This window comes from Giraffa tippelskirchi, chromosome 7 (genome assembly GCF_054371585.1).
Source record: "Giraffa tippelskirchi isolate mGirTip1 chromosome 7, T2T-mGirTip1v1.2.pri, whole genome shotgun sequence".
NCBI lineage: Eukaryota > Metazoa > Chordata > Mammalia > Artiodactyla > Giraffidae > Giraffa > Giraffa tippelskirchi.
The window spans coordinates 115,671,659-115,698,263 of record NC_137281.1 but is presented as its reverse complement, the minus strand read 5'-3'; the positions used below and the strand labels follow the sequence as shown (position 1 = coordinate 115,698,263).

General features: G+C 38.1%; 1 protein-coding gene across 1 annotated transcript in view; it reads right to left on the bottom strand.

Moving 5' to 3' along the window:
• Positions 1-24,391: 24,391 nt before the first annotated feature.
• ZNF280D (zinc finger protein 280D) overlaps positions 24,392-26,605 on the bottom strand; it is a 329,643-nt gene continuing 327,429 nt past the window's right edge. The window contains exon 24 of the transcript XR_014059466.1: positions 24,392-24,757. The gene's annotated coding sequence lies outside the window, so the exon portion shown is untranslated. The remainder of the gene's footprint in view (positions 24,758-26,605) is intronic.

The window sequence follows — 26,605 nt, the reverse complement described above, 5'->3', positions numbered from 1 at the left end:
GCCAACCTGTTATTAACCCATTTTGGCAGAGAGAAGTTAGTGAGAGCTGAATACTAACAAGCAGAGAAACAAAGCCACCAGGACTCTCAATTATTAATAGAGGTAGAATTCATACACAGAAGATTTTTTGACATAAGATACAGGTAGTGAAGGGTCTCATTTTAAAATGTCATGAGATTCTGAGAGCAAAAGTGCTCTGAAAATCCCAAGTAAAATGATGGAAACAGGAAAAAACATATTTAAAAATATATTTGGAGAAGTCTGCTACTTAACTGTGAGGGAAAAAACTAATCAAACTTGTTATAAAGTAATGAGAAGCCATTGACTTTTTGTCATTTACTTAACTATACTTACATACTATATTCATTAAGTGTTTTCAGTAGTCTAAGAACAGGAATGTTACTTATTATGAAGTATAAAGTAAAGGTCACTGTTTTTAAATCTACAACTTTTTTTGTTGTTAAAGTATGAGAAAGATATCAGGGAGCAGCTGAAAAGGAGAAATTGGGCCATTGCTGTACAATGAGATACTAGGAATTTTAAAATAAGTATTTTCACTTAGAAACAGCTTTGTGATTGTGGACTTATTTGCCTGCAATATATATAACTATAACTCTTCTTTGTGTATAAAAACAAAAAACTTACGCTCCAAGTGGGCTTTCCTTATAGCTCAGTCAGTAAAGAATCTGCCTGCAATGCAGGAACCTGGGTTTGATTCCTGAGTCACAAAGATCCCCTGGAGAAGGAATGGCAACCCACTCCAGTATTCTTGCCTGGAGAATCCCATTAACAGAAGAGCCTGGCAGGCTATAGTCCATGGGGTCGCAAGAGTCAGACATGACTTAGCGACTAAATCCCCACCATGCTCCAAGTACCAAAGACATTTTTTGTAAACATATTGCTCATACAGGGAATAACAACATATCATAAATTATAAACACAGCACATTAGGAATATAAATATAAATGATGTAATATAAATGATGTATTTTAAACTGATTGAAAAATTTTAAATAACTTCACCAGCATTTTAGAATTTAGAAGCATTTCAGTAGTATTTGCAAAGAGTTGGACACGACTCAGTGAACACTCACTCACTCAGTAGTATTTGGTGGCCTAAGGATCATTTAAAATCTATTATTAAGATTATGTGCACCAATGCCTTCCTTTTCTTTGGATCAATTTCCCTACAGCAAGGAAAGATATACAAGATGCTTCCCTTGACTCTAAAGCTATGTTCAAAATTTATTTTATGACAGTGAAGTTTTCTTATTAATAACCCTTTTTAAAGTTTCTCCTATCTTTCTGTACCTGCCATGGGAGAGAGGGCCACTGCCAAGTATTATAAATCCTAAACGATGTGATCTCTGAGAAACAGCATGCTCTATGTTGGGGAGATCAGAGATCTAGGCCTTGGGGGCCAGATCTTGGCTCTGTCCTTTATTAACATGTGAGCCTGGAGAATTTATTTAATCTCCCTTTAAGTTAGTTTCATTAGCTTCATTGGGATAACTACACCAAGCTCATCGGATTGTTATGAGGATTGTTATGGCTGCTTATAAACATAAGACTATATTCTTATTAGGCACTAAATATGGCTTCCCTGATGGTTCAGTGGGTAAAGAATCCACCTGCAATGCTGGAGGCAGAGGAGACATAGGTTCGATTCATGGGTGGGAAAGATACCCTGAAGGAGAAAATGGCAACCCACTCCAGTATTCTTGCCTGAAAAATCCCATGGACAGAAAGCCTGGCGGGCTACAGCTCAAAGGGTCACAGAGTCATACATGACTGAGCGAGTAAGCATGCATACATACGTGGTAGCTATGTATTAACAACATTTTTTCTCATCACTCTCTCAGGATCAGGAGATAAAGCCTTTGGAAGGAAGAGTGAAGAAATAATGAATACCTCTTCCACTCTATTTTGCGCTTGCCCTAAAGCGTCTGCCTACAATGCAGGATACCCAGGTTCAATTCCTGGCTTGGGAAGATCCCCTGGAGAAGGAAATGGCAACCCACTCCAGTACTCTTGCCTGGAAAATCACATGGATGGAGGAGCCTGGCAAGCTACAGCCCACGGGGTTGCAAAGAGTCGGACACAACTGGGTGACTTCATTTTCACTTTCTGTCCTCTTTATGCTTTTCCACTGCAGTGAGTAGGAGCAAGGGTGGCAAAGGCCCCAGACTGTTGAAGAGAGCTAGATTTTAGGTCTACCTCAGGGTTTCAGAGAAATGGGTGAATAAGATCATTCTGTTTACTGTCCAGGTCAGCTCACCAGGGTGGTAAAGCAGACAGTGATAGAGTCAGAAGCTTTAGTTAGGAGTGTAGACTAAGCATTGGGCTGCAGAGTCTTCCATATTGCATTTCTTATGGAGTCTGAGAAAAGCAATATAACAAGATGGGTTGCAGGTTCAGAACCCTCAATTTAGACAATTCTTGCACCTATCAAATTAGTAAGGATAATTCTTAAAAATTCTAAAACCATGTGTGGGTGGGCAAAGGGGATTAGATACACTCATATGTTTCTAGTAATATTACTAATGAGCAAGATTTTAGTACAGCAAATTAAATAAGAGTTAGGAGAAAGATCATAAAACTAATCATATTGGTCAAGATTTGCTTTACATTTAGGTAAAAAAAATCTTTCTTCTATAAATTTAAAGGACTAGAGTTGCTAACGTTATTGAAGATTGAGCAGTTGACCATCTGAGGCCCACATCCTACAACTCAAGATCCAAGAGAAAAAGAGGGCTATCTGTTCCTGTCCAACTTAGACACTTATTGGATAGACTTAGGTCACATGCCCTCCTGCAAACAAACCAGTCACTAGCCCAGAGGAATACAGGACAATGAGACTCACCAGTGCAGGTGGACAGCATGAATGACCACTCTCTCCAGACTGTTCTCCTCTTCATGCACCCCTCAAAGTAAAGATGATGATGGCACCAGATGACAGGAGATGGGAAAGTATCCTACACAAAATGAAAGTCATCACAATCCAAAATTCTAATCATGACCATGGCTGTGATATTATTATTTCTGAGACTATATCCCAAGAAGTAAGTTGAAACAAATTGGGGAAGGTTTGTGTGATTGCTGTGACAACATATTATAGCTGTGTATGTTTCAACAGAATAAAAAAACAGCCTAGAAATTGTTAGACGGTTAGATGGCAGGGGATGAGATGGTTGGATAACATCACTGACTCAATGGACATGAATTTGAGCAGACTCTGGCAGATAGCGAAGGACAGGGACGTCTGGTCTGCTGCAGTCCATGGGGTCTCAAAGAATCAGATATGACTTACTGATTGAACAACAACAACAGAAACAGCCCAAATGTTCAAATGCTGAGGAATGGTAAAGGTACTTTGGAGTATTCTAATAATAAGCCATCTTATTCATTCAATTTATTAAAGTCTGAGAGTGTACTTTGTTCAACAGTTAGATGATGGGAATACAAGAATGGATAAGACATGGTCTTTCCCTACCTTTGAATGGTCACTATGAAGTGTTGTTGACATTAATATTGGACATTTTTGAGCACTTATTAGTTGATGGGCAGTGTGTCAAAAACTGCATTGTTACATTCAATCCTCTGAACCAAATTTTAAGATAGGCACTTTTGTTGTATCCATTTTATAGATGATGAAATTGATTTTAACTTTCCTAAAGTTTACATGGTTAACAAATGATGAAAATGGGACTCCACTCCAGGCCTCTAACTCCAAAGTTTACACTGTAATAGAGATTTTATTTTATATTTTTTTGTAATAGAGATTTTAAATAAAATTCTGCAAGACTACAAAGAGAATGATTGTTTTACACCTTCATTGAGTTGTAATTTAACATACAATATGTACACACTTTTTAAAGTATAAAGTTTGATAAAAAGTTTGAGATGCACTTGTAAATCCATCTGATCTCTTTTCTGTGATCATAGATTAATATGCATTTCTAGAATTGTATATTTGTTTGACTTCTTTGACACAGCCTAATATATTAAGATTCATTCATAGTGTTGCATGTATCAAAAGTTCAATTCTTTTTACTGCTAGCGGTATCTCACTTGTTTGAATATACCACAATATGTTCATCCTTTCATCTGTTGAAGGATGCCTGAATACTCTCCAGTTTTAGGTTATTACAAATAAAGCTGCTATGAACAGTCTTATACAACTCTTTGTATGGATATACGCTTTCATTTCTCTTGGATAAAATACCTGGAAAAGACAGATTATATGGTATTTGTACATTTAACTTTTTTAAAGTTAAACTTTTTATTTTAAGAGAATTGAGTCAAAGGCAGTTGCAAAAAATAATGCAAATATCCTGTGTACACTCTACTTACTTTTTCCCTAATTGTAAATCTTGTAGAACTATGCTATAATATCAAAACCAGGATATTGGCATTAATAAAATCAAATACAGAATGTTTCTATTACCACAGGGATTCTTCATTTTGTTCTTTAATAGCTACATTTATTTCTCTCCTTAACCAAACAATAATTAGATCTCTATTTCTAGAATTCATTTCAAGAATATAATATTAATATAAATGAGATAATAAGTATACAAGCTCTTGAGGATAGCTTTTTTACTCAGTATAATTTTCTGGAGGTTTATTCAGGCTATTGTATATATCAAATAGTTCAATATATCAATAGGTCATCAGTAGTTCATTTTTATTGCTGACATATTCCATTATATGGATTTAGCACAATTTGTTTAACCATGCACCCACTGAAGTACATCTATGTTGTTTCCAGTTTTGGGCTATTAGAAAAAAGTTGCTATATACACTCATGTACAGATGTTGCTAATTTTTCTGGGTAAATGTCAGGAGTACAACTGCATGGTTAGATAGCACTTGCCTGTTCAACTTCTCAAGGCACTACCAAACTGTTTTCCAGAGAGGCTGTACCATGTTCTAACTGTTGCTTCTTGCTGCATACAGATTTCTCAGGAGGCAGGTTAGGTAGTCTGGTATTCTCATCTCTTTCAGAATTTTCCACAGTTTGTTGTGATCCACACAGTCAAAGGCTTTAGTGGAATCAATGAAGCAGAAGTAGATGTTTTTATGGAACTCTCTTGCTTTTTCGATGATCCAACAGATGTTGGCAATTTGATCTCTGGTTCCTCTGCCTTTTCTAAATCCAGCTGGAACATCTGGAAGTTCACAGTTCACGTACTGTTGAAGCCTAGCTTGGAGAATTTTGAGCATTCTTTTGCTAGCATGTGAGATGAGCGTATTGTGTGGTAGTTTGAACATTTTTTGGCACTGCTTTTCTTTGGGATGGGAATGAAAACTGACCTTTTTCAGTCCTGTGGCCACTGCTGAGTTTTCCAAATTTGCTGGCATATTGAGTGCAGCACTTTCACAGCATCATCTTTTAGGATTTGAAGTAGCTTCGCATTCCAGGATGTCTGGCTCTAGGTGAGTGATCACACCATCGTGATTATCTGGGTCGTGAAGATCTTTTTTGTACAGTTCTTCTGTGTATTCTTGCCACCTCTTCTTAATATCGTCTGCTTCTGTTAGGTCCAAACCATTTCTGTCCTTTATTGTGTCCATCTTTTCATGAAATGTTCCCTTGGTATCTCTGATTTTCTTGACGAGATCTCTAGTCTTTCCCATTCTGTTGTTTTCCTCTATTTCTTTGCACTGATCACTGAGGAAGGCTTCCTTAGCTCTCCTTTGGAACTCTGCATTCAAATGGGTATATCTTTCCTTTTCTCCTTTCCTTTTCAGTTCTCTTCTTTTCTCAGCTATTTGTAAGGCCTCCTCAGACAACTATCTTGCCTTTTCTCATTTCTTTTCCTTGGGGATGGTCTTGATCACAGCCTCTTGTACAATGTCACAAACCTCCATCCATAGTTCTTCTGGCACTCTATTTATCAGATCTAATCCCTTGAATCTATTTGTCACTTTCACTGTATAATCATAAAGGATTTGATTTATGTCATACCTGAATGGACTAGTGGTTTTCCCTACTTTCTTCAATTTAAGCCTGAATTTGGCAATAAGGAGTTCATGTTCTGAGCCACAGTCAGCTCCCGTTCTTGTTTTTGGTGACGACTGTATACAACTTCTCCATCTTGGTCTGCAAAGAATATAATCAATCTGATTTCGGTATTGACCATCTGGTGATGTCTGTGTGTAGAGTCTTCTCTTGAGTTGTTGGAAGAGGGTGTTTGCTATGACCAGTGCATTCTCTTGGCATAACTCTATTAGCCTTTGCTCCACTTCATTATGTACTCCAAGACCAAATTTGCCTGTTATTCCAGGTATTTCTTGACTTCCTACTGTTGCATTCCAGTCCCCTTTAATGAAAAGGATATCTTTTCTTTGGTGTTAGTTCTAGAAGGTCTTGTAGGTCTTCGTAGAACCATTCAACTTCAGCTTCTTCAGCATTACTGGTCGGGGCATAGACTTGGATTACTGTGATATTGAATGGTTTGCCTTGGAAACAGAGATCATTCTGTCATTTTTGAGATTGCATCCAAGCACTGCATTTCGGACTCTTTTGTTTACTATGATGGCTACTCCATTTCTTCTAAGGGATTCTTGCCCAACCAGTCAATCCTAAAGGAAATCAGTCCTGAATATTCATTGGAAGGACTGATGCTGAAGCTGAAACTCCAATACTTTGGCCACCTGATATGAAGAACTGACGCATTGGAAAAGACCCTGATGCTGGGAAAGATTGAAGGTGGGAAGAGAAGAGGACAACAGAGGATGAGATGGTTGGATGGCATCACTGACTCGATGGACATGAGTTTGAGCAAGCTCTGGGATTTGGTGATGGATAGGGAAGCCTGCTGTGGTGCAGTCCATGGGATTGCAAAGAGTCAGACACGACTGAGCGACTGAACTGAACTGAACTGTACCATGTTATATTCCCACTAGCAATGTATGAGTGATTCAGTTTCTTCATATTGCCTGAATTTGGTGTTATCATTATGTTTTCTTTTAACACATGAAAAGATTCACTATACGCAACTATGTAAATGCAAATTAAAATCACAAAAAATAACTACAGACACCCTAGAATGGTTAAATTTAAAAGACTGACAATACGAAGCATTAGTGAGGATATGGAGTAATTAGAATGCTCAAAATGTACAACTGCTCTGAAAAACAGTATGGCTGTACCTTATAAAGCAAAATATATACCTACTATATAATCCTGTAACCTCTCTCCTGGATATTTACCAGTGAAACATGAAAGCATATATCTGTGTAATAATTATGCCCCAAAACTGGTTTCAAATGCCCAAATCATAAATGGATGAACTGTGGCACATCCTTTCAATGGAATAGTATCCATCAATGAAAAGGAATAAAGTGATACCTACAACAACAGTCAGAAGCATTATGATAAATGAAAGAAGCGAGATATAAAAGGTGAGGGTATTTTACAAAAGGCAAAACTATATAGGACCAGAAGATATATTAATTGTTGCAAAGGCCTAGGGATTTAAAAAAGGGCTTTACTTCAGGGAGGAAGGAGGGAACTTCTGGGAATGATGAAAATGGAAATTTTTATAGTAATATATGTGATTGTCAAAGCTCACCAAATCACACACTTTAAAAGAATAAATTTTATTGTATGTAAATTATGCCTCATTAAATCTGATAAAAATTATTTTGTAGTCAATTTTTGCTATAGCAGTTACAATTAATTTAAATTTGCATGCCTACATTATGAGAGTACCTGTACCTCTATATCCTGCTAATAGGAGTTGTTGTTGTTCAGCTGCTAAGTCATGTCTGACTCTTTGATATCCCATGAACAGCAGCAAGACAAGCTTCCCTGTCCTTCATTATCTGTCAGAGACTGCTCAAACTCATGTCCATTGAGTTGGTGATAACATCCAACCATCTCATCCTCTGCCGCCCCCTTCTTCTCCTGCCCTCAATCTTTCCAGCGTCAGGGTCTTTTCCAATGTATCAGCTCTTCTCATCAGGTGGCCAAAGTATTGGAGTTCAGCTTCAGCATCAATCCTTTCAATGAATATTCACAGTTGATTGCCTTTAGAATTGACTGGTTTGATCCCCTTGCTCTCTGAGGGACTCTCAAGAGCCTTCTCTAGTACCACAGTGTGAAAGTTAATAGGGGTAATAGTAAACAAAGTTTTAAATCTTTGTTAAGCTTATACATTAGAAAATAGTATCCCTTTGCTTTTTAAACTCGCATCTTTTAAATTATTTGCTAGATGACCATTTTCCCTCTTAGTATTTTTTTACATATGAAGGGACTTCTCATACAATTTCCCATATATCTATTGGTGGTATTCATCTTTTTCCTACTGAGTTATACAAACTCAATGTGGATTTTTAAATGGCACTTTGTTAATTTATTTTTAGATAGTTTTTGCCAATATGTTGTTTTTAACTTTATACAGTTTTCATGGAAATACTACTAATTTTAAAATAGATTTACTTATTCTTTTCCTTTATACAATCCTGGTTTTATATCATACTAAGAAAGGCAATCCATATTCCAACATTATATATAGTAACCTATTTTTTCTTCTAGTACTTTATGGAGTCATTTTATTATCTAACTTGCTTCATGCAGAAATTATCTTCATATAAGTTGTCTGAACATGACTTATTCAAAGAATCTGGCTTTTCTCCACTAATGCCACCTTCGTCATCTACCTATTAGACTTCGTTTATAGGTAGTATTTTATTCCATTAATCTTTGTAGTCATCTGTAATAATATTTTTAAGTGTTGATAATATTTGAATCTTGTCCTGAGAAATGAGTGTGCATCTATCTTCTATCTATATCTCATCCTGAGAAAGATAAGTTCTTTCTTATCTCAGTTCTTTCTTATCTTATCTTATTGCTCAGCTTAATATTGTAATAAACCAAATGCTAAGTATCAGTATTTCAGATATACTATTTAATACCTGTTGCTGCTGCTGCTAAGTCGCTTCAGTCATGTCCGACTCTGTGCGACCCCATAGACAGCAGCCCACCAGGCTCCCCCGTCCCTGGGATTCTCCAGGCAAGAACACTGGAGTGGGTTGCCATTTCCTTCTCCAATGCATGAAAGTGAAAAGTGAAAGTGAAGTCACTCAGTAGTGTCGGACTCTTTGTGACTCCATGGCCTGCAGCCTACCAGGCTCCTCCGTCCATGGGATTTTCCAGGCAAGAGTACTGGAGTGAGTTACCATTGCCTTCTCCGTTAATACCTGTTACTGAGTGTCATATTTATATTAGGTGAAAATAACTCTAAGTAAAAAAACATAATTGCAAAGGATACTAAGAAAATTTAATCTTTTAGCATCAGTGAAATGAACTTAACAGTATTATATTTAGCTACCCTATTTAAAACCTCTACCATAACAAAATCTTTTTGTAGTTTTATGACATCCTCCAAGGAATGATTGGTAATTATTTTCTGATTGCACTGCAGATCTAGTTCATTAGGACTGAGCTAGAATGAGTTTGCACATTTTGAATTAGACTACAGAAGGGTACAAGTAGTAAATGAACTTTGGCACCATTTCCAGATTGGTGTGTGAAAACTCAAAAGACACCCTTTGTCCATAGTCATTTCTTCAAATACTGAAGAATTGATAATGCTTCTGTTCTAAATGGATATGTTAAAATTGGAAGGCTGGAGAACAAATCTTCTTTAGTAACAAGGTCAGTAAACAAAAATCACCATTTGTCTACAAATCTAGGAGATTAGGAGTTTTCCATGGCCTCCCCAGCATGCTTACTAATGGGGTCATTATCATAGCAATGACCTCAAGTCCTCCTCATTTTCCGTGTCATAATATTGTAGTTGAGTTCTTTGTGTAAAACATATAGCTAGATTGTATTTTGAAATCCTATTTAATAATCTTTGTATTTCAAAAGACCAATTTAATCCATTTTCATTTATCATGATCACTCACATATTTGGTTTAATTCCTACCATATTGTATTATATTTTCTTGTTTCTGGGCTTTTTATTTGTTCCCTCTCTGACTTTGCTTATTACCTTTCCTTTTTTTTTGATTGATTGAAATTTCTTTACTCACATTTCCCCCTCTAGGGATTTAAGGGATTCTGAATGTACTTGACTGAAAATCTAAAATTAGTCAATGTTTCTTCCTCCTTAGAATGTAAGGACTCTGATTACAACAAGTCTTACTACCCATGTTAATTTGGGTTGTTTCTCAGTTTCACTGTATTGTTTTCCAAGTTCCACAATAGAGATACTTCCTTTTCTTTTTTATATAGTCAACTATTAATTTATCTATATTGTTTTGCTCATATTATTCTTACAAGCTCACACTTTACTCTGGTTTCAGTTTCCTTAAGTATTTACTTTTATAAATTTTTCTTCAAGGATCTGAGTGCAATAAACTTATTCTTTGGTTTTTTGAAACGGATTTTCTTTTTTCTTTATTCTTGAAAATAATTCATCTGGGCAAGATTTATAGACTGACAGTTACTTTTCCTCAATATGTTGAAATTATTATTCTATCACCTTATGACTGTCAGTATGACAAGTCTTCAGTCAGTCAGTTGAATTTTTTTCGACTATAAATACACTGTCTTTTCCTTTTCAGTTCAGTTCAGTTCAATCACTCAGTCATGTCTCATTCTTTGCGACTCCATGGACTACAACAAGCCAGGCTTCCCTGTCCATCACCAACTCCCAAGGCTTGGTCAAACTCATGTCCATTGAGTCGATGATGCCATCAAACTATCTCATCCTCCGTCGTCTTCTTCTCCTCCCGCCTTCAATCTTTCCCAGCATCAGGGTCTTTTCCAGTGAGTCAGTTTTCCACATAAGGTGGCCAAAGTATTGGAGCTTCAGCTTCAGCATCAGTCTTTACAATGAATATTTAGGACTGATTTCCTTTAGGATTCACTGGCTTGATCTCCTTGCTGTCCAAGCAACTCTCAAAAGTCTTCTCCAACACTATAATTCAAAAGCATCAATTCTTCAGCATTCAGCCTTCTTTGTGGTCCAAATCTCACATCCTTACATGACTACTGGAAAACAATAGTTTTGACTATTTGGACCTTTGTTGACAAAGTAATATCTCTGCTTTTTAATATGCTGTCTAGGCTGGTCATAGCTTTTCTTCCAAGGAAAAGTGTCTTTTAATTTCATGGCTGCCATCACCATCTGCAGTGATTTTGGAGCCCCCCAAAATAAAGTCAACCACTGTTTCCATTGTTTCCTTATTTATTTGCCATGAAGTGATGGGACCAGATGCCATGATCTTAGTTTTTTGAATGTTGAGTTTTAAGCCAGCTCTTTCACTTTACTCCTTCACTTCCATCAAGAGGCTCTTTAGTTTCTCTTCACTTTCTGCCATAAGGGTGGTGTCATCTGCATATCTGAGGTCACTGATATTTCTCCCTACAATCTTGATTTCAGCTGGTGCTTCATCCAGTCCAGCATTTCACATGATATACTCTGCATATAAGTTAAATAAGCAAGGTGATAATATACAGCCTAAGTACTCCTTTCCCTATTTGGAACCAGTCAGTTGTTCCAAGTCTGGTTCTAACTATTGCTTCTTGACCTGCATACAGATTTCTCAGGAGGCAGGTGAGGTGGTCTGGTATTCCCATCTCTTGAAGAATTTTCCACATTTTTCTGTGATCTACACAGTCAAAGGCTTTAGTGGAATCAATGAAGCAGAAGTAGATGCTTTTCTGGTGGTATTTTCTTGGTTTTTTTCTATGATCCAACAGATGTTGGCAATTTGATCTCTGATTCCTCTGCCTGTTCCAAATCCAGCTTGTACATCTGGAAAATCTCAGTTCATGCACTGTTGAAGCCTGGCTTGGAGAATTTTGAGCATTACTTTGCTAGAGTGTGAGATGAGTGCAATTGTGCGGTAGTTTGAACATTCTTTGGCCCTTCTTTGGGAATGGAATGAAAACTGACCTTTTTCAGTCCTGTGGCCACTGCTGAGTTTTCCAAATTTGCTGGCATATTGAATGCAGCACTTTAACAGCATCATCTTTTAGGACTTGAAATAGATCAGCTGGAATTCCATCACCTCCACTAGCTTTGTAGTAATGCTTTCTAAGGTCCACTTGACTTTGAACTCCAGGATGTCCAGCTCTAGGTGAGTGATCACACCATCATTGTTATCTGGGTCATTAAGACATTTTTTTGTTTAGTTCTTCTGTGTATTCTTGCTCTCTCTGTGAAGTCGCTCAGTCATGTCTGACTCTTTCCAAACCCATGGACTGTAGCCTACCAGGCTCCTCAGTCCATGGAATTTTCCAGGCAAGAGTACTGGAGTGGGTTGCCATTTCCTTCTCCAGGATATATTATAATATATAATAATAATAGGATAAGGTATTCTTGATACCTCTTATTAATATCTTCTGCTTCTATTAGGTCCACACCGTTTCTGTCCTTTATTGTGCCCATCTTTGCATGAAATGTTCCCCTGCTATCTCTAATTTTCTTGACGAGATCTCTAGTATTCCCCATTCTATTGTTTTCCTCTACTTCTTTGCACTGATCATTGAGGAAGGCTTTCTTAGCTCTCCTTGCTATTCTTTGGAACTCTGCATTCAGATGGGTATGTCTTTCCTTTTCTCCTTTGCCTTTTGCTTCTCTTCTTTTCTCAGCTATTTGTAAGACCTCCTTAGATAACCATTTTGCCTTTTCTCATTTCTTTTTCTTGGGGATGGTTTTGATCACCGCCTCCTGTACAATGTTACAAATCTCCATCCATAGTTCTTCTGGCATGCTATCAGATCTGATCCCTCAAATCTATTTGTCACTTCCACTGTATAATTGTAAGGGATTTGATTAGGTCATATCTGAATGATCTAGTGGTTTTCCCTACTTTCTTCAATTTATATCTGAATTTGGCAATGAGTTCACGATCTGAGCCACAGTCTGCTCCCAGTTTTGTTTTTGCTGACTGAATAGAGCTTCTCCATCTTTGGCTGCAAAGAATATAATCAATCTGATTTTGGTATTGACCATCTGGTGATGCTCATTTGTAGACTTGTTTCTTGTGTTGTTGGAAGAGGGTGTTTGCTATGACCAGTGTGTTTTCATGACAAAACTCGGTTAGCCTTTTCCCTGCTTCATTTTGTACTCCAAGGTCAAACTTTGTTATTACTCCAGGTATCTCTTGACGTCCTACTCTTTCATTCCAGTCCCCTATAATGAAAAGGACATCTTTTCTTTGGTGTTGGTTCTAGGTCTTGTAGGTCTTCATAGAACCGTTCAACTTCAACTTCTTCAGCATTAGTGGTTGGGGCATAGAGTTGGATTACTGTGATATTGAATGGTTTGCCTTGGAAACAAACCAAGATCATTCTGTCGTTCTTGAGATTGCACCCAAGTACTGCATTTCAGACTCTTTCATTGACTTTCATTGACTCCATTTCTTCTAAGGGATTTTTGCCCACAGTAGTGGATATGATGGTCATCTGAATGAAATTCTCCATTTCCAGTCCATTTTAGTTCACTGATTCCTAAAATGTCAATGTCCACTCTTGCTGTCTCCTGTTTAACCATGTCCAGTTTACCTTGGGAGAAGGAAATGGCAACCCACTCCAGAGTTCTTGCCTGGAGAATCCCAGGGGCGAGAGAGCCTGGTGGGCTGCCATTTATGGGGTCACACAGAGTCGGACACGACTGAAGCAACTTGGCAGCAGCAGTTTTCCTTGATTCATGGACCTAACAGAAGCAGAAGATATTAAGAAGAGGTGGCAAGAATAAACAGAAGAACTGTACAAAAGGGATCTTCATGACCCAGATGATCATGATGGTGTGATCACTCACCTAGAGCCAGATATCCTGGAATGTGAAGTCAAGTGGGCCTTAGGAAGCATCTCTACGAACAAAGCTAGTGAAGATGATGGAATTCCAGTTGAGCTATTTCAAATCCCAAAAGATGATGCTATGAAAGTGTTGCACTCAATCTGCCAGCAAATTTGGAAAACTCAGCAGTGGCCACAGGACGGAAAAAGGTCAATTTTCATCCCCATCCTAAAGAAAGGCAATGTCAAAGAATGTTCAAACTACTGCACAATTGCACTCATCTCACATGCTAGCAAAGTAATGCTCAAAATTCTCCAAGCCAGGCTTCAACAGTACATGAACCGAGAACTTCCAGATGTTCCAGATGTTTCTGGATTTAGAAAAGGCAGAGGAACCAGAGATCAAATTGCCAACATCTGTTGGATCATTGAAAAAGCAAGAGAGTTACAGAAAAACATCTACTTCTGCTTTATTGACTATGCCAAAGCCTTTGACTGTGTGGATCACAATAAACTGTGGAAAATTCTGAAAGAGATGAGAATACCAGACCACCTGACCTACCTCTTGAGAAATCTGTATGCAAGTCAGGAAGCAAGAGTTAGAACTGGACATGGAACAACAGACTGGTTCCAAATAGGTAAAGGAGCATGTCAAGTATTGTCACCCTGCTTATTTAACTTATATGCAAAGTGCATCATGAGAAACACTGGGCTGGATGAAGCACAAGCTGGAATCAAGTTTTCCAGGAGAAATATCAACAACCTCAGATATGCAGATGTCACCACCCTTATGGCAGAAAGTGAAGAACTAAAGAGCCTCTTGATGAAAGTGAGAGAGGAGAATGAAAAAGTTGGCTTAAAACTCAACATTCAGAAAACTAAGATCATGGCATCTGGTCCCATCACTTCATGGCAAATAGATGGGGAAACAGTGGAAACAGTGGTTGACTTTATTTTGAGGGGCTCCAAAATCACTGCAGATGGTGATTGTAGCCATGAAATTAAAAGACACTTACTCCTTGGAAGGAAAGTTATGACCAGCCTAGACAGTATATTGAAAAGCAGAGACATTACTCTGCCAACAAAGGTCCGTCTAGTCAAGGCTATGGTTTTTCCAGTGGTCATGTATGGATTTGAGAGTTGGACTATAAAGAAAGCTGAGTGCCGAAGAATTGATGCTTTTGAACTGTGGTGTTGGAGAAGACTCTTGAGAGTCCCTTGGACTGCAAGGAGATCCAACCAGTCCATCTGAAAGGAGATCAGTCCTGGGTGTTCATTGGAAGGACTGACGTTGAAGCTGAAACTCCAATCAATACTTTGGCCACCTCATGCAAAGAGCTGACTCATTTGAAAAGACCCTGATGCTGGGAAAGATTGAAGGCAGGAGGAGAAGGGGATGACAGAGGATGAGATAGTAGGATGGCATCACCAACTCAACGAACATGAGTTTGAGTAAACTCTGGGTGTAGGTGATGGACAGGGAGGCCTGATGTGCTGCAGTCCATGGGATCGCAAAGAGTCAGACACGACTGAGTGACCGAACTGAACCGAACCTAACGTTCCAATTCCTAGGCAATAGTGTTCTTTACAGCATCAGACTTTACTTCCATCACCAGCCACATCCACAACTGGGCATTGTTTACACTTTGCTTCAGCCTCTTCCTTCTTTCTGGAGCAATATCTCCACTCTTCTCCAGTAGCATATTGGGCACCTAGTGACCTGGGGCATTCATCATTCAGTGTCATATCTTTTTGCTTTTTCATACTGTTCATGGGGTTCTCAAGGCAAGAATACTGTAGTGATTTGCCATTTCCTTCTCCAGTAAACCACGTTTTGCCAGACCTCTCCACCATGATCTGTCCATCTTGGGTGGCTCTACATGTTATGGCTAATAGTTACATAAGGCTGTGATCCAAGTGATCAGTTTGGTTAGTTTTCTGCAATTGTGGTTTCCATTCTCTGCCTTCTGATGGATCAGGATAATAGGCTTGTGGAAGGTTTCTGATGTGAGGGAGTCTGGGAGGGAATGGCTCTGGGGGAATCTGGGTCTTGCTTTGATGGGCTGGGCCATGCTCGGTAAATCTTTAATCCAATTTTCTGCTGATGTGTGGGGTGTGTTCCTCACATGTGTGGGGTGTGTTCCTGTAGGAGGGGTATTGGTGACCTCCTTCAAAAGGACTTATGCAAGGACTGTTGTATTCAGTGCCCTGGCTGGCAAGCCACTGTTGACTCATGCCTCTGTCAGAGACTCCTGAACACTCACAGGCAAGTCTGGCTCAGTCTCTTTTGGAGTCACTGCTCCTTTCCCCTGGGTCCTGATGCACACAAGGTTTCATTTGTGCCCTCCACGAGTCTGTTTCCCCAGTCCTGTGAAAGTTCTGTAATCAAATCCCACTGGGTTTCAAAGTCAAATTCCCTGGGGTTTCTCAGTCCCTTTGCCAGATTCCCAGGTTGGAAAATCTGTTGTGGGCCCTAGAATTTTCACAACAGTGTGAGAACTTCTTTGGTATAATTGTTCTCCAGTTGGTGGGTTGTCTGTTCAGTGGTTCTATGGTAGGGCTCACATGCCACGCCTCCCAGGTCTGCTGCAGACAGAGCCCCAGTCCCTGCAGCAGGCCACTGCTGACCTGTGTTTGCACAGGAGACACTCAAACACTAAAAGACAGGTCTGGTTCAGTCTCATGTGGGGCCTGTGGGTACTGTTGTACACAAGATTTTGTTTGAGCCCTCCAAGCATCTCTGGCAGTTATGGTGTTTGATTCTAAACGCAATTTCACCCCTCCTACTGTCTTTTTGGGGCTTCTTCTTTGCCCTTGGATGTGGTGTTCTTTTTGGTGGGATATCAAAACCTCAAATATGCAGATGACACCACTCTTATGGCAGAAAGCGAAGAAGAACGAAAGAGCCTCTTGATGAAAGTTAAAGAGGAGAATGAAAAAGTTGGCATAAAGCTCAACATTCAGAAAACTAAGATCATGGCATAGGGTCCCATCACTTCATGGCAAATAGATGGGGAAACAGTGGAAACAGTGGCTGACTTTATTTTGGGGGGCTCCAAAATCACTGAAGGTAGTGATTGCAGCCATGAAATTAAAATACACTGACTCCTTGGAAGAAAAGTTATGACCAACGTAGACAGCATATTAAAAAGCAGAGACATTACTTTGCCAACAAAGGTCAGTCTAGTCAAGGCTATGGTTTTTCCAGTAGTCATGTATGGATGTTAGAGTTGCACTATAAAGAAAGCTGAGTGCCGAAGAATTGATGCTTTTGAACTGTGGTGTTGGAGAAGACTCTTGAGAGTCCCTTGGACTGCAAGGAGATCCAACCAGTCCATCCTAAAGGAAATCAGCCCTGAGTGTTCATTGGAAGGACTGATGTTGAAGCTGAAACTCCAATACTTTGGCCACCTCATGCGAAGAACTGACTCATTTGAAAAGACCCTGATGCTGGGAAAGATTGAAGGCAGGAGGAGAAGGGGACTACAGAGGATGAGATGTTTGGATAGCATCACCAACTCAATGGACATGAGTTTGAGTAAACTCTGGGAATAGGTGATGGACAGGGAGGCCTGGCATCCTGCTGTCCGTGGGGTTGCAGAGTCATACACGACTGAGTGACCGAACTGAACTGAACATTCTCCTGTCAATGGTTGTTCAGTGGTTAGTTGCAATTTTGGAGTCTCACAGGAGAATATAAGCACATGTCCTTCTACTCCACCATCTTGCAGTTTCTCTCTGTGGTTTCATTTTTGGTATATTATAAATTTTTACATCTGTCTGGTATTCTCTACTTCTGCATTTCATTTGAATTATAGAAAAGGGAACTTGGTGTACCTTCAGTTTGGAGACTCATGTCTTTTCTTTTGATGTGTGTGTCTGTGTGTCTTTACTTCAATTCTAGAAAATTTGAGACATTTTCTCCTTAAACACTGATGCATCTCTATTCTTTCCTTGTGGAGCTGTTTTGAGATATGTTTGACTTGCTAATTACACCCTTCATGTCTTACAACCTGTCTTTTTTGTGTATTCTTTATTTTTAATCTATGTTTTTGTAATATCCAGAGATTTTTTTTCTAGGGCACTAGTTCTCTTTTCACTATTTAAACAATTTCTGAGTTTTAAATTCCAATGAATATAATGACTATATTCATTAATAAAGATATACTTGGTTCTTTTAAATATTTGCCTCTTTTTCACAGTGGTTTGTACATCAATGTGATTTTTACTACTCCTTTCCTCTCTTTTATCGTTAAAACAAATTTGTAGACTTTATAAAATTGCTCTGTTACCTCAAGTTCTTAGCCTGTTAATTCTCTAGTTTATTGTGTCTGGTAACATGAAAAGGTTTCCATGAAGCAATTTTACAGTTTCTTTTCTTCCCTGCTGGGTGTCCCAAATTATAATAGTTATGGATAATTTTAAATTAAGGTCTTCCCTATATTGTTGTTATTTAGTCTCTAAGTCATGTCCTACTCTTTGGTGACCCCCATGGACTGCAGCCTGGGCTTCTCCTGTGTGTCTCAGCATTAAAGAATTCACCTGCAATGTAGGAAACACGAGAGACACAGGTTTGATGCCTGGGTGGGGACAATCCCCTGGAAAAGGAAATGGCAACCCACTCCAATATTCTTGCTGGAAAAATCCCATGGACAGAGGAGCCTGGTGGGCTACAGTCCATGAGGTCATGAAGAATCAGACAGGACTGAACACACAGGAGCAAGAATACGGACGGTCACCCACCAGGCTCCTCTGTCCATGGGATTTCCCAGGCAAGAATAATGTTGTGGGTTGCCACTTCCTTTTCCAGGGGATCTTCCGAACCCAGGAATCAAAACCATGTCTTTTGTGTCTCCTGCATTGGCAAGCACATTCTTTAACCACTGAGCCACCTATGGGGTATTATAAATTCAGATCCTCTATACTACCCCTCAATGAGACCACTGGTGGGAGCGGTGTTAAGATCTCAATTTCTTAGAATCTGAAGCACACCCAAGTCATAAAACTAGGCAAGTGACTAGCTATTTTGCATCTTCCCAAAATTTCATGAATGAAGTTTTTCTAGTTTCCTTTTCACAGAAATATAAAATATGGTCCCCTTTGTGGTATTCTACATTTGTTCAGAGTGCTTAGTTCCAATTCCTTTTGAATTCAAGGCTGCATCCTAAAGTTAGCCAAGCCACTGTAAAAACATTAAAACCCCAATTCCTAATTTAGGTGTGAATAGAACTTCCCCTTCTGGGGAACTAGAAGATTAATCAATCTTCCTATTGAAGACAACTTTAAAAGTGCTCCAATAAAAAAAATATATTCTTAAAAGCATCTAAAAAATATACAAGATATTGAAGAAATACTGGAACTAGATTGAGAATAGAGGATAAGAATTAAGAGATTTACATTTGCTTAGGGAACATTAGCTGATTCAGAAAAGGTAGCTGAGAAAGATTTCCATCTCTACCTTTTGTTTTATTCAGGCCTTTGGTGGACTGGATGAGGATCACCCATATTGGGGAGGACAACCCACTTTACTCAATCTATCCATCAAATGTTAATCTTGTCTAGAAACATCCTCACAGACACACCCAGAAATATGTTTATCCAAATATCTGGGGATCACGGCCCAGTCAAGATGACACATATAATTAACAATTTGGTTCCTACCTGTAACCAACGTTGAGTAGCACTGCTCTGGATACTGCAAAGAATGAGATTTGAAGTATTTTTCTTTCTTCAAGTCTCTAAAACTTTCTTCAAGTATTAGTAGTTAACAGTCATCTCAATGGTCAAGTGCTTCTCACAATAAGCAAAAACACAAGTTTAGAGAGTAGTCAGTTAAATAGGTCAGCTTGGGATTGAGAAATTGGAGGAAGTGATATTCTAACAAAGGTTTGCTTTATGTAGATTTAGAAACATATTCACTCTTTTCCATATCCCCACATAAAAGAAGCAAGTTCTAAACACAGGGTTTTGATCTCTTTAAGCAACAAACTACTTCAAAATTCTAATGCAGGTTTGTTGCATTGAACAAGAAAGATGACTTTAATTTTCTTGCATAATTTGAAAACTTGCCATTTGATTACTAAATATTTAAAAACTTTTCAGTATGTTCCCTCTTGTATTCTTATAAACCTTTTATGAGTTGGGAAAAAAAAATCAGTGTAGCATTCATGAATAAGTAAGCACAAAGAGTGCCTTGGTACAAATTCAATGATCATCACTATTTTGTTTTGTCATTTGGCAGCAAGAATAGACTTAACATCTAAACATAATCAGCATTGAATTTGTGATGTTTTATCATACAGCTCTAAATTTCAAAATATAGAGTTTGAATCTGTTTATCCTCTCATAGTATAGTTAGGCACTAGAAGCAACTGTACAGTGTGAATCCTGTTTTCTGTTGGCAAAGTGTGGATCAGTTCTCCACTTGGTGAAGCATCTTTGTCACAGCAACTGGAAAAATGTGCATGAAGAAATTAGTAAATCTAGTGATACATTCTTATCTTAATCAAAAGTCAATTTCTGACAATGTTCTGGTTAAAATTACGCTAAGCTCAGGGCTAACCACCACTGGAAGGTCAGAAAACAACCTCTGAACAGACTTAGACCTCCCGAACTCTAAATTCAATTTTCTTATTCTGTTTGAGTTAACTTTGGGAATGTTATCAAAGCTCTCCAAGTCTCTTTTTATTAATTTATACAACAGAAAATGGCAATATATACCTCATAGGGTTTTCACAAATATTAAATGATATAACCTTCTTAAAATCAACAGTACAGCTTTAGAGATGTACTCAATGGATGCTAGTTCCCTCCATCTCTCTTCCAGTTTTCTACCACTTTTCCTGTTCCCCAGGTAGAATGTACTTTGGACTTCACTTTTTGTCTAAATCTGTAAGTTGGATAATGCCATGTAACAGTATGAGGCCGAGGTTGACCTAAAATGGGAGAAAGAAAATAATCCATGTCCAATTCCAATACTGGATAGAAATTAAACTGAGAGGTACAGTGAGTCCAGGTAAACTGAAAGCTCTTGAGAATCACAGTAATGTGAGCATACCAAGATGTCGGTTGTTTGAATTGAGTTATTGCTGTATTTATCAGTCTTAGAGACACTGGAACAGTGAGAAAGATTTCCTTTATAAATTATTGAAGCTAATTTGCAAATATTCTTAGAGGCTGGAGTCCAACCCCATGAGTTTGATTAAATTTGACTATTATAACTGCTCCCCATAGCTTTCTATTGCCATCAGGTTTTCCTGATTTCAACCTATCCTTCCCTCATTGGTACTTGAATATTATCTCCCTCCAAAAAATCAAAAAAACAAATATCTATACAACACTTTAAATTTACAATTTTGCTTAACTCCCAAAATTCCATTAGCATTGTAGAAAATGGGTAAAATGACAATAAATGGGTATGGCTCTTCCTCACCAAAACCCCATCCTACCTCTCACCTATTGTACAGACTTTTTAAAAATTATGGTACTGTATACATTACAAGGGCTTCCCAGGTGATGTTAGTAGTAAAGAACCCGCCTGCCAGTGCAGGAGACATAAAGAGATGCGGGTTCAATCCCTGGGTCAAGAAGATCCTCTGGAGGAAGGCATGATAACACACTCCAGTATTCTTGCCCAGAGAATCCCATGGACAGAGGAGCCTGGTGGGCTACAGTCCATCCGGTCTCAAAGAGTCAGATACTACTGAAGCAACTTAACATGCATGCACACATACATTACAAAGTTTACCATCTTTAGGTATATGTAGTCCGGTAGTGTTATATATGTTCACTCTGTTGAGTAACCAATCTCCAAAATACTTTTCATCTTGCAAAATCGAAACTCTATACCCAGTAAATGATAACGCGTCATTATCCCTTCCCTCTACTCTCTGCCAACAGCCATTCTACTTCAGTCTTTTGATTTTGACTACTCTAAGTACCTTGTGTTTGTGTTCAGTCACTTCAGTCATGCCCAACTCTTTGTGACCTCATGGACTGTAGCCCTCCAGGCTCCTCTGTCCATGGGATTGATTCTCCAGGCAAGAATACTGGAGTGGGTTGCCATGGCCTCCACTAGGGGATCCTCTCAACCCAGGGACCCAACCCAAGTCTCTTGCACTTGAGGCATATTCTTTACCATGAGCTGCCAGGGAAGCCCCACTCTAAGTATCTTATATAAGTGGAATCATATAATGTTTGTCTTTTTGTAATCACTTTATTTCTCTTAGCATAATGTCCTCAAGGTTCATCCATGTTGTAGCATGTGCTAGAGCTTCATTTCTTTTTAGAGTAATATTCCACTGAATGTGTATATCATATTTTGCTTATCCATTCACTTATCAGTGGACACTTGGGTTGCTTCTACCCTTTGGGTATTGTAAATAATGCTGTTATGAACTTGGGAATACATCTCTCTCTTCAAGATCCTGTCTTTAAATGTTTTCGGTATAGGTCCAGATGTAGAATTGCAGGATCATATGGTAATTCTATTTTTAATTTTTTAAGGGAGCACTAAACTATTTCTTACAGTGGTTGTACCATTTTATATTCCCATCAACAGTCCACAAGTGCTTCAATTTCTCCACAACTTTGTCAACACTTGCTATGTTCTGTTTTTGGGGCAGCAGATATCCCAATGGATTTCAGGTGCTATCTAACTGTGATTTTTGAGTTGTTGTTGTTCAGTCGCTAAGTGATGTCCGACTCTTTGCAATCCCATGGACTGCAGCATGCCAGGCTTCCCTGTTTTTCACTATCTCCTGGAGTTTGCTCAGATTCGTGTCCATTGAGTTGGTGATCCTTTATAACCATCTCATCCTCTGCTGCCCCCTTATCCTTTTGCCTTCAATCTTTCACAGCATCAGGGTCTTTTCCAATGAGTCAGCTCTTTGCAAAATATTGGAGCTTCAGCATCTGTCCTTCCAATGAATATTCTGGGATTATTTTCTTTAGAATTGACTAGTTGGATCTCCTTACAGACCAAGGGACTCTCAAGAGTCTTCTTCAGCACCACAGTTCCAAAGCATAAATTCCTTGGTGCTCAACCTTCTTTATGGTCCAACTCTCACATGTATACACGACTACTGGTAAAACCATCGCTTTAACTATACAGATCTTGGTCGGCAAAGTGATATCTTTGCTTTTTAATATGCTGTCTGGGTTTGTCATACCTTTCCTTTCAAGGAGCAAGCATCTTTTAATTTCATGGCTGCAGTTACCATGAGCAGTGATTTTGGAGACCAAGAAAATAAAATCTGTCATTGCTTCCACTTTCCCCCATTCTATCTGCCATGAAGTAATGGGACCAGATGCCATGATTCTATTTTTTGTTTTTTTAATGTTGAGTTTTAAGCCAGCATTTTAGTGATGTGGAGCATCTTTTCATGTGCTTCTTGATAATTATGGATCTTCTTTGGAGAAATGTCTATTCTTTTGTCCATTTTTAAGTGGGTTGTTTTTTGTTGTTGAGTTGTAGAAGTTCTTTTTATTTTTTTATTGAAGGATAATTGCTTTACAGAATTTTGTTGTTTTCTATCAAACCTCAACATGAATCAGCCATAGGTATACATATATTCCCTCCCTTCTGAAGCTCAGTCCCATCTCCCTCCCAACCCCACCCCTCTAGGTTGATACAGAGCCCCTGTTTTGAGTTTCCTGAGGCATACAGCAAATTCCTGTTGGCTATCTATTTTACATATGGTAATGTAAGTTTCCATGTTACTCTCTCAATACATCTCACCCTCTCCTCCCCTCTCCCCATGTCCATAAGTCTATTCTCTATGTCTGTTTCTCCAATGCTGCCCTGTAAATAAATTCTTCAGTACCATTTTTCTATATTCCGTATATGTGCGTTAGAATATGATATTTTTCTTTCTCTTTATGACTCACTTCACTCTTGTGTAACAGGCTCTAGGTTCATCCACCTCATCAGAACTGATTCAAATGCATTCCTTTTTATGGCTGAGTAATATTCTTTTGTGTATATGTACCACAACTTCTTTATCCATTCATCTGTCGATGGACATCTAGGTTGCTTCCATGTCTAGCTATTGTAAATAATGCTGCAATGGACAATGAGTTACATGTGTCTTTTTCAACCCCGGTTTCCTCAGGGTATATGCCTAGGAGTTGGATTTCTGGGTCATATGGTGGTAGGAGTTCTTTATATACTGTTGATATGCATCTTTTATCAGATACATGATTTGAAAACATTTTCTCTCATTTGGTGGGGTGTCTTTTACTGTGTTTGCAGTATCTTTTGATGAACACAATATTAAAATTTTGATATAGTCCTATTTGTCTATTTTGTCTTTTGTTGCCTGTGTCTTTGGTGTTATTGACTGGTTAATTTTTGACAAGAGAGTCAAGACTATTTGGGAGAAAAAGTTTCTTCAACAAATTATGCTAGGACAACTTGATAACACATGCAAAAAAAAAATGAAATTATACCCTTACTTCACACTATATACAAAAATTAATTGAAAATGGATCAGTATAGGAGCTAAAACTAAAACTCTTAGAAGAATATAGTAAGTCTTCATAATCTTGGATATGGCAATGGATTCTTAGCTAAAGCATCAAAAAAAAAAAAAACCCTCTTACAACTCAACAACAACAACAAAAGAAAAACACTCCAATATTTTAAATGGAAAAGTACTTGTACAAGCATTTCTCCAAAGAAGATATACAAATGGCCAAGAAGGACACGAAAAATGCTCAATATCTTTAACTATTAAGAAAATGCAGATAAAAACTATAATGAAGTACCACTTCACATCCACCAGGATGGCAATAATAATAATAAAAACAACAATAAAAAGAACAGCAATGGAATATAAGTGCTGGTGAGGATGTGGAGAAATTGTAAATTTTTGCACATTATTGGCAGTAAAGTAAAATGGTCCAGTCACTGTGGAAAACAGTTTTGTGGTTCCTCAAAAGGTTGAAAATAGAATTACCATGTGGTTCCACAGTTCCACTCCTAGGTGTATACCTGAAAGAAATGAAAATACTTTCTTCAACAAGCATATGTACATGCACATTCATAGCAGCACTATTCACAATAGGGAAAAGGTGAAAATAACCCAAATGCCCATCAACAAATGAAGGGATAAACAAATTATTATATATACATACTATAGAATATTATTCAGCAATAAAAAGGAGAAAAGTACTGATACAACCTATGACATGAATGATTTTCAAAAATATTATGAAAAGTCAAAGAACCCAGATACAAAAGATTGCATATTGCATGATTATATGTATATTAAATACCCAGAATAGAGAAATCTATAGAGATAGAATGCAAATTGATGGAGGATTGGCTAAGGTGGTGGAATAGAAAAACCCTGAGCTCACCTCCTTTCCCAGGCACATTAAAATCACAACTATTGCATAATAGTAAAAAACTGGAACCTACCAGAGAAGATTTACAGATAAAGATATAAGGAAGGAACCACAACAAAATGGGCAGGAGGGGTGAAGACAATACAATAAAATCAAATCAAATCCCATACCCCTCGGTGGGTAAGTTACAAATGGGATAATAATCATAATTGCAGAGAGTTATCTCAATGGAGTAAAAGGTACAAACCACATGTTAGGCTCCTCAATCCAGGGATCTTGCACTGGGAAGACAGAACAACATGTTCCAAATGAAGGAACAAGATAAAACCCCAAAAGAAGAAGTAAATGAAGTGGGGATAGGCAACCTACATAAGAAAGAGTTCAGGGTAGTGATTATTAAGATGATCAAAGAACTCAGGAGAAGAATGGACCCACAGAGTCAGAAATTAGTTTTTAACAAAGAGTTAAAAAATATAAAGAACAACCAAACAGAGATAAAGAATACAATAACTGAAATTAAAAAAAAATACACTAGAAGGAATCAAGAGGAGAGTAAATGAGGCAGAGGAATGAATCACTAGGCTGAAGTTGAGACTAAAAGGAAAGAAAAGGTCAATAAAACTAAGATCTGGTTCTTTGGAAAGAGAGACAAAATTGATCAATCTTTAGCCAGACTCATCAAGTAAAAAAAAGAAAAAGAGGGCTTAAGTCAATAAAATCAGGAATGAAAAAGAAATTACAACCAACACAGCAGAAATACAAAGCCACATAAAAGACCACTACAAACAGCTATATGCCAACAAAATAGACAACCTAGAGGAAATGGGCAAATTCCTAGAAATGTACCATCTCCCAATGTACAATCTCCCAAAAGCCAAAAAGAAATAGATAATATGAACAGATCAACTACCAGTAATAATACTGAATCTATAATAGAACAACTCCTAACAAAAGTCCACGAACAATGGCTTCACAGGTGAGTTCTAATAAACATTTAGAGAAGAGTTAACACGTATCCTTCTCAAACTATTAACAAAAATTGCAGAGGAAGGAAGGAACACTCACAAACTCATTCTATAAGGCCAGCATTGCACTGATACCAAAACCAAAGATATAACAAAAAAAAAAGAAAATTATGGGACAATATCACTGATGAACATAGATGCAAAAATCCGTAACAAAATATCAGCAAACCAAATCCAACAATACACTAAATGGTTCATACAACATGATCAAGCGGTAATTATCCCAGGGATGCAAGGATTCTTCAGTATTTTCAAAGATGAATCAATATGATATACCATGCTAACAAATTGAAGAAAAAAAAAGACTGTCTCAATAGATGCTGAAAAAGCATTTGACAAAATTCAATATCCATTTAAGATAAAAACTCTCCAGAAAGTGGGCATAGAGGGAACATACCTCAACACAGTAAAGGTCATACATGACAAGCTTATAGCAAACATCATACTAAACAGGTGAAAAGTTGAAA